Genomic DNA, 17,386 nt, shown 5'->3' with positions numbered 1-17,386 from the left:
AAATATAATTAACGAATTTACAACATACATATACCTCATACAAATTATTTGAATCATAGTGAAAGCGGATTATTAGAAGCATGTATCTCATCACGAAATAGCCGCATTCATCTCCTCCCATTTGTTGAGCACACTACACCAAATTTAATATATATATTAGAATCGGAAAAAAAAATACTAAATAAAATTATAAAATGTGTATCAAATACAAAATCATAAGAGGTTTACCACATAGTTATCCAAGACAATTTAGTTCCTTTTTTGGATCCTTCAAGGCGCGTGAATTTTGTATATGCACTAAGTACAAAAAATTTGTAACAATAAAAGAATTACTACAAACGCTTATAAATTATTTAAAAGGTTTTTTCACCAGGTACCCATGTGGTTTTTCAAAATTCATGGGGTACCCCTAATTTTAAAAAAAAATGCACCACGTTCCCTTACTGTTTTAATGAAATGCACCAAATACCCTTAATTACTAACGACGTCAAGTTTCCGTTAGTCATTAAAGTTAATTAACCCTTCTAACCCCTCCAACCCAAATTAAACCCTCTAAACCTAACCCTAACCCTAACCCCTAATCTAACACCTCACCCCCATCCTAAACCCTACCACCACAGCCCCCTCTACCCTCCCCCCACCCCCGCAGCCGCCCTGCCCTCCCCCAACCCGTAACCGCCCTCCCCTCACCCTACCCTCCCATACCCCCGTAGTCGCAACTCCCCACTCTTGTAGCTCCCCCACCCACGTCAAATCCCCCCTCCCCCACCCCCTGACAAATCCCCCCTCCTTCTTCTTCATTTCTTTTTCTCTCTCGTTCTTCTTCATTTCTTTTTCTCTCTCGTTCTTCTTCATTGATTTGTTTTTATTTCAAAAATTGATTTCGAAAATGGTTTTTGAAAATGATTTCAAAATTGGTTTTCGAAAATGGTTTTCGCAAAAGGTTTTCGAAAATGGTTTTCGAAAACGTTTTTGAAAATGATTTTTGAAAATGATTTTGAAAATGATTTTTGAAATCAATTTTAGAGGGGAGGTGGTGGTGGTTCGGTCTACAGCGCATGGAGGTGGTGGTGGTTCGGTCTATAGCGCAGGGAGGTGGTGGTGATTCGGTCTACATCGCAGGGAGGTGGTGGTGGTTGATGCTAGGGGAGGGGGATGCTGTCGGGGTGGGGTCGGGGTGGGTGGGTGGGGGGTGGGTGGTGGGTGGGTTGGATGGTGGTTGTGGGGTCAGGGTTTCAAATTATGGGGTTAGGTTAGGGTTTAGTTAGTTATTTAGGGTTTAATTAGGGTTAGAGGGGTTAATTAACCCTAATGACTAACGAAAACTTGACACCGTTAGTCATTAAGGCAATTTCGTACATTTTACTTAAATAATAAGGGTACCTAGTGCACTAAAAGAAATTAGGGGTACCCCATGAATTTTGAAAAACCACAGGGGTACCTGGTGAAAAAACCCTTATTTAAAATATCATATAATACATGTAAACTTATTAACATGTATATATAACAATTATTAACTTAGGTATTCAGCGGTATCTAGATAGCTAAGGATCTATTTCTCCAAGAGAATCAAATATATATACCCTTTTTTTGGATAGACAAATGACAAGAAGGATCCAATGTTCCGTAAGGCATGAAACAATATGTGATGTTAATATATATATTAACAAGTTCATAAAGATAAAACAAAGTAAAGATTAGTTTAACAAACATAATTTTCAATGTACGGACATATGATGTAACGCATTTGTCGATTTGCTTTCATTGAATTTGCCATGTAGTTGATCACGACATCTGGTTGATTGCGTATCATGGTCTCTAAAATCATATACTTGGACACATGAAACCAATATTTGCATCTCCATGCTCCTCAATCTCATTTGCCAATTACCTACACTCTAAATACTTATAGTTAGGAGAAACAATAATAAAAATAAATATCAATTTTAATTAGTTTAGAGTTTGAGAAATATCACATCATAAATACTTGCAAAATGGATACATTAAGCCATTCTCCCGTGAGAAATTGAAAACCATCTTGTCGCGAGAGAATGATCATCTGATCACTATCATAGTCGAAGACGGTACCCTTACTAACTTCCATAGTAAAAGGCTCGTCTGCGGGTTTTTTGCAAAATGTTCGATGCAAATCCTTAACAATATCAAGCATATCCTCCAGTGACAAGTCAAAAAAAGGATCTACGTGTCTATGTGCAGACTCATCGGTGCAAGGATCAATATGAACTTTTTTTTATTCTTCTTCATCGCACCTTCTTTAGGTTTATGTTCATAATTACATTCAACTTAATTTTAATTATTTTAATTTATATTATATATAAAATAAATATTACTTGGTATACATAAATGAAGATTTCTTAGTATATAAATTTAGAATTCTTATTATATAAATCAAAATACTAAACATAACTTACCAGATTATCTGATACTAAAAATATCAACTCTTTCGGCCATTCTATGCATGAACCCTCAGCTTGACTGAGTTTCATGATGAATGGAGTAGGTAGTGGAACTGGAACGTCTGCATACTCCGCAAAAAAATCATCAACACTCACTTTCACGGCGGTAGGATGTGATGATGACTCCTTTCATGGATGAACGGTACCTTCAGCTACAATGATCGGTCCTGAGATATCCGTTAATGCCAAACGACATGGAACTTGACTGTTAGCATTCAATGGGAGTACAATGTCATTAATTAAGTTTTTTATAAGCATAACATCATAATATTAGAAGATATATAAAATAAATATATCCGTACAAGTTCATAAATGGATCATCGCCCTTCGAATGACAGCTACTAGGAGCGGTTGGAGTGTGAGGATCTTCCCTTGTTTGATTTGGTACTTGAATACCTAATTGCGCCGCAAAAGCCATGAACCTTTCTTGAACTAATGCATCTATCTTCGAGTTCATCTCTTCCATCGTCTGTTCTTTAAGTCTTTTGCTCACTCTAGCCTCTAACGCATGCATCTCCTCATCATCCATTCCCCTACCCTTGCGAGCAGTACTGCTCCGATCAATCTCCCAAACATATGTAATCCCAATACTATGCCTAGCTGTTAACACACGCCTAGGACTGTCTTTCCTCTACATATCACATGATAGAGCATCATCCATCCGACGTGGAATAAACTCTCGATTTTTCCTTTTCCAATCATCATGCGTCCAATTAAAAAAATTCGTATGATTAGTAGAATACGAGTAATTAGACAAGAAAATATTATAAAATTTGAAGAATACTTACAATGGACTCTTTTATCTTTTGTGTTTCTTCATTAGGGAAAAAAAAATTTCATCCTTATCTTTTTTCGATCTCGCAAGAAGTCGTGGCAATGTTCGATCCGGCAAAGAGGAAATCATTGATGATGTAGAGTCAACAGATGATGTTGTAGAGGATGAAGGGATATACCCTTTGCATTTCCAAACGGGAATCATCTCCGCATATGACTTTGACCTAAAAAAATGAGGATGCTTGTTAGCAGCCTGAGACATTCTTTTTCACTTTTAGCCTAAGATAAGATTTAGTAACTAATCAATATTGGAAAACCAAATTATTATATAATTTCATATGATTGTAACGTACATATTACATACCTTAAACTCCTTAGAGCTACATTTTTTCACAAACTGGTCCCAGATCTCTTGCGTGATGAAAGGATAGAGTACGTACGGTGGTGTATCACTGTTATGCCCCTTCCTCGTTTTTGTGATCCATCTAGTCACCAATCTTGACTTGAAATCTCTCCACCACTTATCACAAGTACTCAGGACATCTCATCTCTTCCTCACATCTTCTTCTATTCCAAACTCTCTCTTCAATATACAAAAATAAACCAATAATACACAATTAGTATAATAAACATAATCTCTATTATATTAAGAGAATAAGGTTACTTACTTTAACATCTTCACATAAAGACTTTTTTTATGCCTTCTGGAACAATAACTGTCGTACAAGACAGACACTTTGCTTCTACTAATTTCGCCGCAATGTGTCTTGTACGCACCAGCATACTCCCCAATCTGACGTTTAAATTCATCCCACTGAAGTACTCTTTGGATCCCGGGTTTGGAACGTACCCTTTTGTAGGACCTCTTGGCCTGCTCACTTTTTTCTTCCTAGCAGCTCAATCTCGGGTTCAGATGCATCACGCATTATCTCATCTTCCATCACTACACCTGAAACCAAATACATGTTAGATTCATCAATAAAGTAGTACAAAATTATATTAACAAAGCACAAAATATATAATTAAAGATTATAAACATTAGTAGTTGAGTCAATATTACATAATTTACCTATTAATCAGTTTTTTCTTTGACAACGTAAATCCCTCATTATGGTCTCGACAAATGTAATTTGTGTCTAGATCTTCCCTTAATGTATTTTGAATGACTACTGACAAAGCAATGACTTCATTGAATTGTGTATCGTATTCTTCTTTATCGTCTACATCATCGATTCCAATTATTCTCCTTTTTCCTTCGATGACAACAAACCATTTTGAATCGACAGGGTCAACCATGTAGAATACTTATTTTGCTTGTGATGCCAATATTAAGTTATCTTCATAATACCCTAACTGGCTGATATTGAATAATGTAAAAAAGTCATGTTCATTCTTCTTTACACCAAGACGAATATCAACTCACTTGCATTGGAAGAGTGGATTCTTGAAGTCAACATAGTCAAGTTCTAATATATCTTCAATGAACCTGTAATAAGACTTCATTGTCTCAACAATCTTCTATCCTTTTACTTTTATACTCTGATGACAAACCCCATGTAACACCACTGTTTTGCATCGTGGATTTGTCATCTTGCCGCTTAGTGTAAAATGTATAACCATTATGTCATACCCTTCATAGGAAAGAACTTGCTTTTGACCCATATGCCAACCATTTCAACGTATTCGATACATCTTAGGTGTTAGATAATTGGTTCACCACTCGTTCTTTAAACCAATCAACGAACGTCTAATTATGCTCAATCATCAACTCAAGTTCATTTTTCAATGGATACTGAACACTAAGCACAGTCATGTGCTCATCTAAGTAAGGATGAACTTGTTTCAGATTTTCTAACACAATCAATTCTGCTTTTCTTTTCAACTCTCCATCAAGACACAATCTTTTTCTCCCAGTAGTACCACAACCATGAAACCTTCCTTCATGTCTAGATTTTGGCAAACCAATTGCTTGTGCACGTGCTAAATATTGACTTACATATTCAGATACTTCCTCTGCAATTGTTCTTTGGACAATACTTGCTTCAAGTCTGGCTGGATTAATCACTTTACCCTTTAGAGTACCCATATGTCTTCCGAAAGGCCACATATACCTCATACAAATAGGCACACAAAGTTTAATTTCTCGAACAAGATGAATTATCAAATGAGGCATGATGTCAAACAACGATGGTGGGAAGTACATTTCAAATCGACACATCGTCTCTATTACATCGGCTTGCAAGTTCCTAGAGTGTTAGGATTAATCACCTTCTCTCACCTCCACCCACCATTACCCCGCTCCCCAAAAACCACCCACCCACCATCCCCTGCTCCCGAAAACCACCCCTCCGCGACCCCTTTCTCCCACTGCGAACGATCCCCACCTCTCCACCACCCTATGCACAAAACTCCCCCACCCCTCCACCATCCCCTGCACAAAACTCCCCCACCCCTCCACCACCCCCGCGCAAATCTCCTTGCCACCCCACCTCTTGTGCACAATGCCTTTCCACCCATATGCTGAAATGGGGGAAAACCCCATGTGCTGAAAGTAGCTCAGCTTCTTCCCAAATATCAAAAATAAAGGAAAAAGGGGAAGAAAAAGATCATTTTCCTCCCTTGTCAAAATGGCGTGTAAGACCAAGAAAGCAAAACCATGGTTTTGACATAAATCCTCTTTTTTCAAATGGTTTTGAGAATTTAAAATTTTGAAAATCCATCTTCTTAGTAAGCCATGGCTCTACAAATAGGGAAGAATAGACAAAATCTACATCACAAACAACAACCAAACATTCAGAAATTAATTCCAATAAAAATGAGTTAAAACTCCTATCTTCATCCTCCATTTTAGTATCATAGTAACCACCACAACAGCCACCATTACTCCACCTCTCGACCGCCACCGGCGAGCTCTGCCAACACCACCAAAATCGCCGCCCAGCAGTCGTCTCCCTCCTTTTCAATCTCGCTACTTTCCCCCGCCATTTCTCTCACCCTCGCCCCACTCTTTCCTCTTTGTTAACACCACCGCAATACCCTCCTTCTTGTTGCCTTCTGCCACCACCAACACAACAACCCCATTTCCTTTCCTCCTCCCTTCTTTTCGTGGGTGTGACTGTAAAAGACCAAGCTTCCTCAGCTTATTGTGTTAGTGTGTGGAGAGAATTTGGACTGAATCATGTAGTAATTACACTTTATTCATAGGGTTGCTTCCAATTTGGCTAGTTTTGCAAGAAATTCAAAGATGTCAGTTTCAATTGGAATTCTTGGGTGATTGGTAGTAATAGTGGTGAGCTGTGGCGAGAGAAATGAAATACGAATGAAAATGTTGGCATTGTCAAATCCTAAATTCTCACAAACCAGAGGGGTAAATGGTGAATTAAGAAAGTGACGAAAACTTAATGGCAGGGGCATTTCAGGAATTTTTCCAAACCTCAGGGGTACCTGATGAATATTGGAAAATGCGAGTTTACCAGGTGAATATTAAGAAACCTCAGGGGTACCTGGTGAAAAAACCGTTAAATTAAAAGGAAAGATATTACTAACTATCATAGGAAATAGAATAGAAAATACATACATACATATATATATATATATATATACATATATATATATATATATATATACATATATATATATATGTATATATATATATATATATATATATATATGTATATATATATATATATGTATATATATATATATATATATGTATATATATATATATATATATATAAGTGTGTGTGTGTGTGAGTGTGTGTAATCCCCCATAATTTTAAAGGATTTTTATTTTAGTGTATTTATATATTTATATTTAAACATAATTGAGTTTTAAATGATTTGATTATTTAAAGAAGGTTGTCTATTTTAAAAGTCAAATGAAATTATTTTAATGATTTAAGAAATTTAAAAATATTTTAATTAAGCATACTTTGATAAAAGTTTTAAATACTAGTTTATATTGGAAAAGAAGTCTAGTGGACTTGAGGAACCCAAAATCCTAAATGGATAAGGAAAAGGGAGTCATATTGATGATAAAAGTTCTAATTTGTTTATCCTATTCATCATCAATTTTAAGTGAACCCAATCTCCTTTTTCCTAAGCCCAAAAGGAAGCCTCCTTATAAACATCCCAATACCCAATTATTTTACCCTACACAAGAATTATTTTCTCTCTCCTCACCTTCAACTCTCACGGCATTCTCTCTCCTCTCTCTCGGCTTTCTCTCTCTTTTCTCTCTTTCAAGTTCTTTCTTTCTTCTTCTTCAAGTAATGTTTCTTCTTCAACAAGAAACGTCACAAAGTCTTCAAAATCACCAAGGAGCGTGCGCCGCTGCTGCTGTCGTGGTCTTCTAATTCCGGCGACTTCCTTGTTCTTTTCTTGTTGGTTAATTTCTTTTCTTCTTCCTCAAGACTCCATTTAAGACTATGTTTTTATGCTTTTTTTTAATGTTAATCATGATTATTGGTTTTAATTTATTATTTTAATAAATAATCTTGATTCATATAAATTATATATTATAAGAATAAAAATTCAGATTTATTTATTATGGTTAGATTGAAGTTGAATAATTAAAGCATGGATTTTTAGGGTTTTAATTTAGAAAACCATAGTAGCATGTTATATACTATGAGATTGATTTAGATTATGATTTTAATCATGTCTACATATGTTTAAAGAGGGTTTTATGATTTTAAAGTTGCTGGAATTTCATAAAGGATTTTATTTATGGAGTTTTAAGAGTTTTAATTACTACTCCCTCCGTTTCCTAAAGATCTTCCCTCTTTCTGTTTAAGTGCGTTTCCAAAAGATCTTCCCTCTTTTACTTTATTCCTTATTTGGAATTTTTTTCCCTTTTTACCCTCTCATGTCCCTTTCATATGGTTCACCATTACATTATTAATTCAATTTTACTCCATTTCTCTCTCCTACTTTAACCTCTTTTTATTTGTTTATTTATCTTAACCCCTTTCTCTCTCCTACTTTATCCACCCCACACCCCACACAAATTAATTCTCATTGGTATCTGTAGTAACAGTAACAAGGAAGATCTTTAGGAAATGGAGGTAGTAGTATGGTGGTAGTATGCTAGGAATTAAAAGTAATGGAAGTTTTATAGTAAAATCAACTTTTGAATATAGTAAAAGGGGATTTTAAATATTTTAGAGTTGCTATATTTTTATCTAAGAGTATTGATTTTAGTTTATATTGATTTCTAGGCGGAGAATATTCTGTAGGAGACTTTTAAGGAGTTAAAAGTGGCATGCCAACTAGTTTACACAAGGTACATACATACCTATGTGCTATGTGATTAGTATCATGATTTGAGGAGAAAGAACTTTAGTATCATGTATAGGAACTTGTTAAGTTCATATGTGATTTCTAGCACGATTGATTGTTACATGTTTTATGCCTGTGTGCAAGCATGTGATTTTGAGATTTATCATGAGTAAAGATTTTCATGTTTGTATGGAATAATTGATGCAAGCATGTGGAAGGGAATTATATTTATTAATTCGCATGAGGAATAATATTTGTTATAGGGATTATTGAATCATGTTATTCATATGTTCCCTTATATTATTATTTTCACTACTTTATGAGGATTGTGGGCCTTATTTGGTAAGTTGATAAATTATGGCTTTTTAAAGGTAAGTTGGATTGTTGGCTAGGTTCAACAAATAAGAAGGATTGAGATTAAATGAAAATGATCTTGGGTTGTGAGTTGTGATCACTTACTAAATCCTAAGATAACACTAGTGGAAAAAAACGGAAGGGGTGCGGTTAAAACAGCCCTTAGGGCTGCGTAAAAGCAGCCCTTTCAATAGCAGCCCTTCACTAAAAGTGAAGGGCTGTGTTTTTAAACCGCAGTCCTTCATAATGAAGGGCTGCGGTTGAGGCCCAAAAACGCAAGCCTTCCATATTGGAAGGGCTACAAAAACGCAGCCCTTTCGACCCATCAAATAATAAAAAAAAAGTTTTTTTTTTGACATTTGTTTACTCTTAAATATATCAAGAAATTTACAACAGGGAAAATCAACAAGAACAGTCGAAATTTATAGATCTAAAAATGAAAAAAAAATAACGAAAAATGAAAAAATTAACCAAAATGGAAAAAAACGGAACAGAAAATGAAAAAAAGGGAACGAAAATGAGAAAAATTCAAACACACAAATTCAGAATGACAGAAATACATAATACTCAAACAAAAATGAGAATTAAACACAAAAATTACAAACACACAAATTCAGAATGACAGAAAATGAAAAAAAAGGAACAAAAACGAAAATGAAAATTAAACAAAACTCAAACTCAAACATAGATCTGAAAAAAAAAACTCAAAAATTACAATCAAGTGTTTTCTCAGCCATGATTTTTTCAATGTCGGCTTTCTTGAGCATGGTGCGGCGGATGTAGAAGACGGTGTCGGCGGAAGAAATGATGGCTTCGTGAATGATGCGTAAGGCCCTGTGAGTGATTTCGCTGCGTTTGTTGATGATTCGTTGTCGATGGTGTGGTGTTGTTGGTGGTGCGTGAAAACGGTGTGGGGGTTGACATCGTTTGCTGTCGATGGTGTGGTGTTGTTGGTGGTGCGTGAAAACAGTGTGGGGGTTGACGGGAGAAGATGAGAGGGGAGAGAGGAGAGAGATGAGAGAGGAGAGAGGAGAGAGGCGTGAAATGAGGAGAGAGGAGACAGACCAATCTCTGATAACAAACCCTAAAGCCTTGTAATTTCTTTTAAATTAAAATCATTTAAAAAAAAGCCCACAAAGGGTTGTGTTTTTAAAAAAGCGCAGCCCTTCACTTTTAAAGGTTGCGTTTTTAGAAAAACGCAGGCCTTGCAGCGCAACCCTTCCGTTTTTTCCCCTAGTGTAAAAGAAGTTTAGTTGTGACTATTTGGTTGTTATGTTGTGTTGCTTGTATGTATGTCATAACAAGTGATAATTGGTAATTAACGTAAGGTGTAACGAGAATAGTTGTAAACTTTAGACTTGTGCACGTCTAGAATTGGACATTGGGAGTTGGAGTACATGGTGGTAGCCCATGGCTTTTTCTAGGAGATGGATTGATTACCATCCCTCTTTTATTTCAAAGGTTCCTCGATATCGCAGGTCATTCTGGAATACGGAGTCGCTCCCGTATTTCGTCTTCTTAATGAAGGCATTGGTGGTAGGACAGCTCGGGTCCAATAACTATTCCATTTGAATAATAAAAAGATGCTTAGAGTTAGTTCAGTAAAAGTTGTCTGCAGAATGTTATATGATTATATTATTATTTATCCCTGCATGTTGTTATTAGTATTATGTTAGGAATGCTTATGCTTAGTATGTAGTACTCAGCTTTGTTGATTACATGCTTTATTTGTGTGTGTGATCATGGCTTTGCCTTACTGATCCTGTGATGACCCATTTTGGTGAGCAGATTCAGTAAAGTATTGACATTACAGGTTCGCAAATGTGCATCATTGGGAATCTGGAATGGAGAGAATGTGTAACTACTTTATTTTACTTTTCTGCATTAGTAGGAATATACATTGTTAAGTTGGTTTGAATAAGACTCATTTAGATTGTTGATTTCTAAATACTTACTTATTTATTTATAATAAAAGGTTAAAGTTTAGTTATATGTTTTCTGCTGTAAAATTCTGAATAAGCCTATACGTTATCACACGGGCGATAATACTTGGGTAATTCTCTACTTTTATATTAAAAAGGTATTTCTGAAAAGAGAGAATTATCAGGGTGTTACAGTGTGTGTGTGTGTGTGTGTGTGTGTGTGTGTGTGTGTGTGTGTCAATCATTGTACCTCATCTAAAACCACATCCATGCACGCGACCGTAGAACATAACAGCCAAGGGCATCATTTAGTGAATGTAGACTAACTTCTGGCTTCGGCAGCGGAAGACTTAATTCTTCGAAACCAGACACAACTTCATTGAGGCTGGCAACATAGTGATTATCGTCCACTAACTAGGTTATGCAATCGTACTCGGTCACTAGGGGGTTGTGCATGGCCATAAGCTACTACAATGAAACTATCAGAACCATCTCCTCGAGCAAATAGTTCGCATGGGTTTCCTCCTTTAAAAAAAACTCCATTTATATAGTTAGTCTATGATACAACATTATTATAGTAAGAATTTCATGCATTTAAGAACGACAGTTGTTTAATAAAGGAAAGGGATTAAGTGATTACCTTAAACTTGGGTACTGGTAGTAGATCAGGTAAAGCCGTAAAGGTATCATTTGATCATCAGATGTTCGTGGATCACCGGTCGGCTGGCTAGGTGGAATATCACTACCCTTCTTCAATGCGAAAGTCGGTAAACCCATTTGCTCTAATATGGCGTTGAAGCTATGTGTCAACTCCACCCATAGCTCCTCTCGAATTGCACCTTTGATAGACTCCACATCTAATGACGCCGCTGAATTGACACTATTTACACTTGATTTTGTCGTTGTAGTGTATTGATCACCATATACCTTTCTCAATCCAAGGCAGACACCTCCTACGCACCTCACCCGTCCACTGTGGTCCTTACTTAAAGTTTCGTGCAATGCATCAATGTGTGCTTTAGGAGTGAACTTATTGGTCGCCTCTTTTTCCTTCAAGTCAGTCTACATAAGGATAAGGGATAAATGCTCGTGAATGCAAAAATAAAATTATATCTTATATAACCATATTTAAAAAGAAACTGAAGATAAATGACTCAAAATCTAAGAATTGGACGCGAAATGGCCAAAAAAGGCTTAAAATGACATTTTGTTCCCGAGATTCAACAAACAACAAATTGAAGCCTAAAAATCTACACAATAGTTATATTATATCTTATATTATCATATTCAAATATAAATTGGAGTTAAATGACTCAAAATCTAAGAATTGGACACGAAATGGCCAGAAAGGCTTAATTTGACCTTTTTGTTCCCGAAATTCAACAAATAACAAATTCAAGCCTAAAAATATACAAACTATTTATATTATACCTCATATTGTCATATTCAAAAATAAATTGGAGTTAAATGACTCAAAATCTAACAATGTGATGCGAAATGGCCAAAAAAGGCTTAAAATAACCTTTTCGTTCCCGAAATTCAACAAACAACAGATTTAAGTCTAAAATCCTACACACTAATTATATTATATATTATATTATCATATTCAAAAATAAATTGGAGTTAAATAACTCAAAATCCAAGAATTGGATCAAAATGGCCAAAATAAGCCTAAAATGACTTTTTTCGTTCTCGAGATTTAATATAATTTGAAGTATTGCACATGATCGATTATTGTATATATTTTAGATTCTAACTCGTATTATCATATTCAACACAAAATTGTGGCTACATGACTTGGAATACAAGAAGATGACATTTTTTGTGTACTTACAATTACGTTGGCTATCTTTTCTGTACCAGGATCAGGCAAGACTCTTTTTCCCTTTGCATCAATCCCATGCATCGAACACCACCAATCGAGGACTCTATCTAGTTGCCGAGCCGATGTAGCTGTGATCGTAGAGCTACTCCCCGTTGCCGTTGTCGGGCCCATTGCGGGTTAATGGGCATACATCAATATCTCTCTTACCTCATTATAGAAATAGGAACCTAAATGATGATAATACTTCCTAGCTTTTGCACTTGTGCTACTTTTCTCATGTCTTGCCTAAAAAACACAATTACAAACAAAGGTTAGGCACAGTGTTATACAAAAATACTGGAGCTAAGTGTAGTAAATATTACTAAAATTCTTGCAATAGCTTCTCGGGTAATTTTTTGGCAACAAATAATTCCCACTTTCCAGGCTTGATATTTCTCCATATATGAAATGATAATATGGAGGGTTCGGATGAGGTTTCCGATGAAACTTGAGATCCGGATGGCGTTTCTCCACCGTAGATTTTCTTCTTTTTGTACCTACTACTTTCCTCCGCTTAGTGATCCACCCAAACACTAACTTAGGCTTGAAATCTCTGAATCTCTCAGCAACCATGGATAGAAATAGATTCTTCTTGGCTTCATCATCTTCGATATGAAAAACATTCTACAACAAAACGCATTTCACAAATTAGTTTTCGCAAATGTTGTAATTTATACGCTATCATGATATTACGATTAGTTAATCATTATTTATTAATTGATTCGAATTTAAGGTGAAAAATGAAAATACCAAGCGGTCGGTAATATTTGGGGTCAAAAATAAAAATAAAAATAAAATTGAATTTGAAGTTTTTACAAAACTGTAATTTTACCAACACACCATAAACGTAATAATTCAACCAAACCTAACATTCTACAATGAATAAATGAAAAATATCATTTATACCAAGTTGGTTAAACAGATAATTCCTCCAACAACTCATAACATTTAAAAGAAACATAATAATTCAACCACAAACCAAATAAGGGGAGTATGAATATCCAATTCATTTTTAGGAGAATATATCAAACAAAAAAAAAAATAACAAGATATGTAAATCTGACCAAAAAAATACTTACAAAAGATTGTAAAATATAAACATGAACCCTTAGAAAACTAGAGTTATCCTAAAATTTAGATCTAACACTAACCATTACATCAAGTATATAAACAACGAGATTTTCAAATTTTTGGCGTTTCTTCTTAAATCTTGCGATTTTGACTAGAGATCTTAAATTTTAATTGAGTTATCGCGTAAATAGCCCATTTCACCACCATTGCTCCACCTTATAGATTTTTCTTTGATTTCTTGGATTTTAGCACACACTAGTAAGAACATATGAAATTAGGAGAAGAGAAATTGAGAAGTTGATAGTGAGAGATGAGAGAGAAAATAGATCTGAGATTCGAGAGTTGAGTGTAAAGAGAAGAGATAGAGAGGAAATAGTGGGAGTTGAAATTGACAGTCGGTATAGATAGAGCAAATAGTGGGGGGTTTAGGGTTAGGAAGGAATTCATTGGTTGGATTTTGATCTTTTTCAAATCAATGGTCTTAATTCATAATCCATGACATTATTTTTTGACCAATTTTTTTTCTTACCAATGAAAATTAAGAGTTGTCAATCACATTGATTGCTAACTTAATCAATGGTTGGATTTTCATCTTTCTAAAATCAATGGCCTAAACTATTAATAAACTAGTATTGTATTTTGATATTATTTTGATTTGAATATTTTAAATTTCAGATAACCAAGCTTGTTTGGTGGAGGTGGTGGGGAACTCACCTTGTAACTTTGAAGTCACAAGTTCGAAGCCCACCACCTACTAATGCTTAGGAGTAGCGGAAATTATTAGACGAGACCGTCTAATTTTAATATAAAAGTAGACCTAGTTACTAAATGGATTAAACTAGTCACCGAAAGAAATTAACCTAGTTACTATTGGGCTAATTCTCTTTTTAATATTGGGCTTATCATTGCCTAATTTTAATTTAAAAATAGGCGGTCTCTTACAAGACAAACTCTAGGAGTAGGGATTCCCTTATTTTCCCATACTCTCAAGCATTGACCTGTTTAGCTAGGCTGGGTGACCTGCGACACGTGCTGGTCAAGTAGGGTAAAAAAAATTCTAATTCTAATATATTAGTTAAATAACTTTAAAAATGAGTAGTATTATAATAAATTAATAGAAATTATAAACTTTCGAACTTAAATTAGTATTATTGATCTTTAAGAAATTATTATTTTAAATTTGTAAATTAGAAATATGTGAACATGTTACATGCGGTGACTAGGGATTAATTTAATGCTAACATGTAAGACGTAACACAATAACAGGTAACCGATTATTAACACAATAACAGTTAGTCGATTAGTTTTAATTAACAACTAATAAGTTAGTGAATTACTGAGTTAATATGTCTAAGTGAGTAACTGACTAAGTGATAAGTTACTATATAGTAGTAGTTGTTAACAAGTTATTATGTAGTAAGTACTTATTAACTTATGGGCTTATGGTAGATTAACCTTGTTAAAAATTCACTTCTTGATTTTGATTTATTACAAGTTAGGATTTGAGAAAAAATCAAATAAAATTGGGATTTTAGTAAGATAAACTTGTAACCGAATGTCTACAAAAGTTTATTGACTTAATCGTTTGATGATTGATCATTAGTGAATTTAATGTATATTGTTTAATTATATACTCCGTTGGAGTAACACATAAACACAATAAGCCATTAGCCAATAATCTAAGTCTTAGTTTAGTAACTTTACTCGTTTATATAAATTATTGTTATTTTTATTATTATTGTACAACATATAAACCCTCATTATAATCACTTAGGCTATGTTCAGTTCACCTTATTTTTGCTTATTTCAGATCTAATCAGATCAGATCAGATCAGATCAGAAAAAATAAGTTCAGATCAGATCAGATCAGAAAAAATAAGTTCAGATCAGATCAGATCAGATCAGATCGACCAGATCAGACAGACAGATCATATGATCAGATCAGATCAGATCAGTTCAGATCATATCATGCTTATATTTAAAAACTTATTATTATTAAATATCTTTCACTACATATTAATAAAAATATATAATAATTGAATATTAATAAAGTACTCATTGAGACGAATCAAACAAGACCCCACATGACTATATTTTTTCTTATATATTGAGAAAAATCTAAAAGATTATCTCTTATTGTAAATAGTGTCAAGATTCTAAGTGACAAAGATAAAAAAATACAAAGGGGTATTATTATTTACTAGTACATTTGTTCAAAAGAATTATTATTATTGTTGTTGTTGTACTTATTAATTATTAATATTGGTAATTATTATTAATCTTATTGTTACCATTATAAATGTCATTGTTATTATTATATTAAGTTATTTTGTTGTTATTAAATAATAGAAAATTAAAAGCCACGTGTTAAGAACATAAGATTGACGCAAAAATAAGAAATATATAAAATATGATATCTCAAATTCATGATAACGAAACTACTATGTTCGGATTACATTTCAAAATAAGCTAAGTGTGAGATACAAATTATAAATTTAGATTCGGTATACCTCTTCCTACCGAATTTCAAATCTCTCTAGCTATTTGAAGTTGCACGATATTTATTTATTTTTTGCTCAAGTCATAGTTGTTTGTATATCTTGTTCTATTTTATATGGAAAAAAAAGATTCAGTTTGCCGACTTCTCAAGTGTGAAAGTTTTTTTAAGGGAAAGTGTGAAACATTGTATAAGTGCTCTTATAAAATAATGACTTGAGTTATATAATTATTTTTAGTAATAATAATAATTATGATTATAATTATTATTGTTGTTCTTATAATAATGATAATAATAATAATTATTATTAATAATAAAAGTTGTATAAAAGTTGTAATAGAAATAAAATGATAATAATAGTAACACTATAAAGAATATCTTATAATGTATTGCATAATAATGATTTACAAAGTAATAATATAATAGTAATAATATATATTTATAAAAGATAAGATCTTGTTGAAAAAATAAGTTCAGATCAGATCAGATCAGAAAAAATAAGTTCAGATCAGATCAGATCAGAAAAAATAAGTTCAGATCAGATCAGATCAGAAAAAATAAGTTCAGATCAGATCAGATCAGATCAGATAAGTTCAGATCAGAAAATTTCAGGTGAACTGAACATAGCCTTAGTCCTCATATAAATGGTAATCATAAACACATGATTGTCATTTTCATAATATTATAACATATTAAGAGTCGTTATACTACATTATAACCAATAGAGTATTAGAGTAGTTTTACAATTATTTTGATACCAATTATTTTAATAGATTCTTCTTGGCTTCATCATCTTCGATATGAAAAACATTCTACAACAAAACGCATTTCACAAATTAGTTTTCGCAAATGTTGTAATTTATACGCTATCATGATATTACGATTAGTTAATCATTATTTATTAATTGATTCGAATTTAAGGTGAAAAATGAAAATACCAAGCGGTCGGTAATATTTGGGGTCAAAAAATAAAAATAAAAATAAAATTGAATTTGAAGTTTTTACAAAACTGTAATTTTACCAACACACCATAAACGTAATAATTCAACCAAACCTAACATTCTACAATGAATAAATGAAAAATATCATTTATACCAAGTTGGTTAAACAGATAATTCCTCCAACAACTCATAACATTTAAAAGAAA

The 17,386-nt window shown here is 33.7% G+C and overlaps 1 long non-coding RNA gene across 2 annotated transcripts; it reads right to left on the bottom strand.

Moving 5' to 3' along the window:
• Positions 1-2,361: 2,361 nt before the first annotated feature.
• Positions 2,362-3,839, bottom strand: LOC125491629 (uncharacterized). 2 transcript variants are annotated; one of them, XR_008970286.1, is made up of 3 exons: positions 3,616-3,839; positions 3,262-3,530; positions 2,362-3,166 (listed from the first exon to the last, which is right to left on the bottom strand). It is a non-coding gene; the product is annotated as an uncharacterized LOC125491629 (long non-coding RNA). The 2 variants fall into 2 exon arrangements; XR_008970285.1 differs by having other exon boundaries at positions 2,362-3,530.
• Between the last annotated feature and the right edge of the window lie 13,547 nt (positions 3,840-17,386).

Source organism: Beta vulgaris, chromosome 7, assembly GCF_026745355.1.
Source record: "Beta vulgaris subsp. vulgaris cultivar EL10 chromosome 7, EL10.2, whole genome shotgun sequence".
Lineage (NCBI taxonomy): Eukaryota > Viridiplantae > Streptophyta > Magnoliopsida > Caryophyllales > Amaranthaceae > Beta > Beta vulgaris.
Note: the sequence above shows the minus strand (reverse complement) of the source record. Positions and strands in the feature narration are given on the sequence as shown.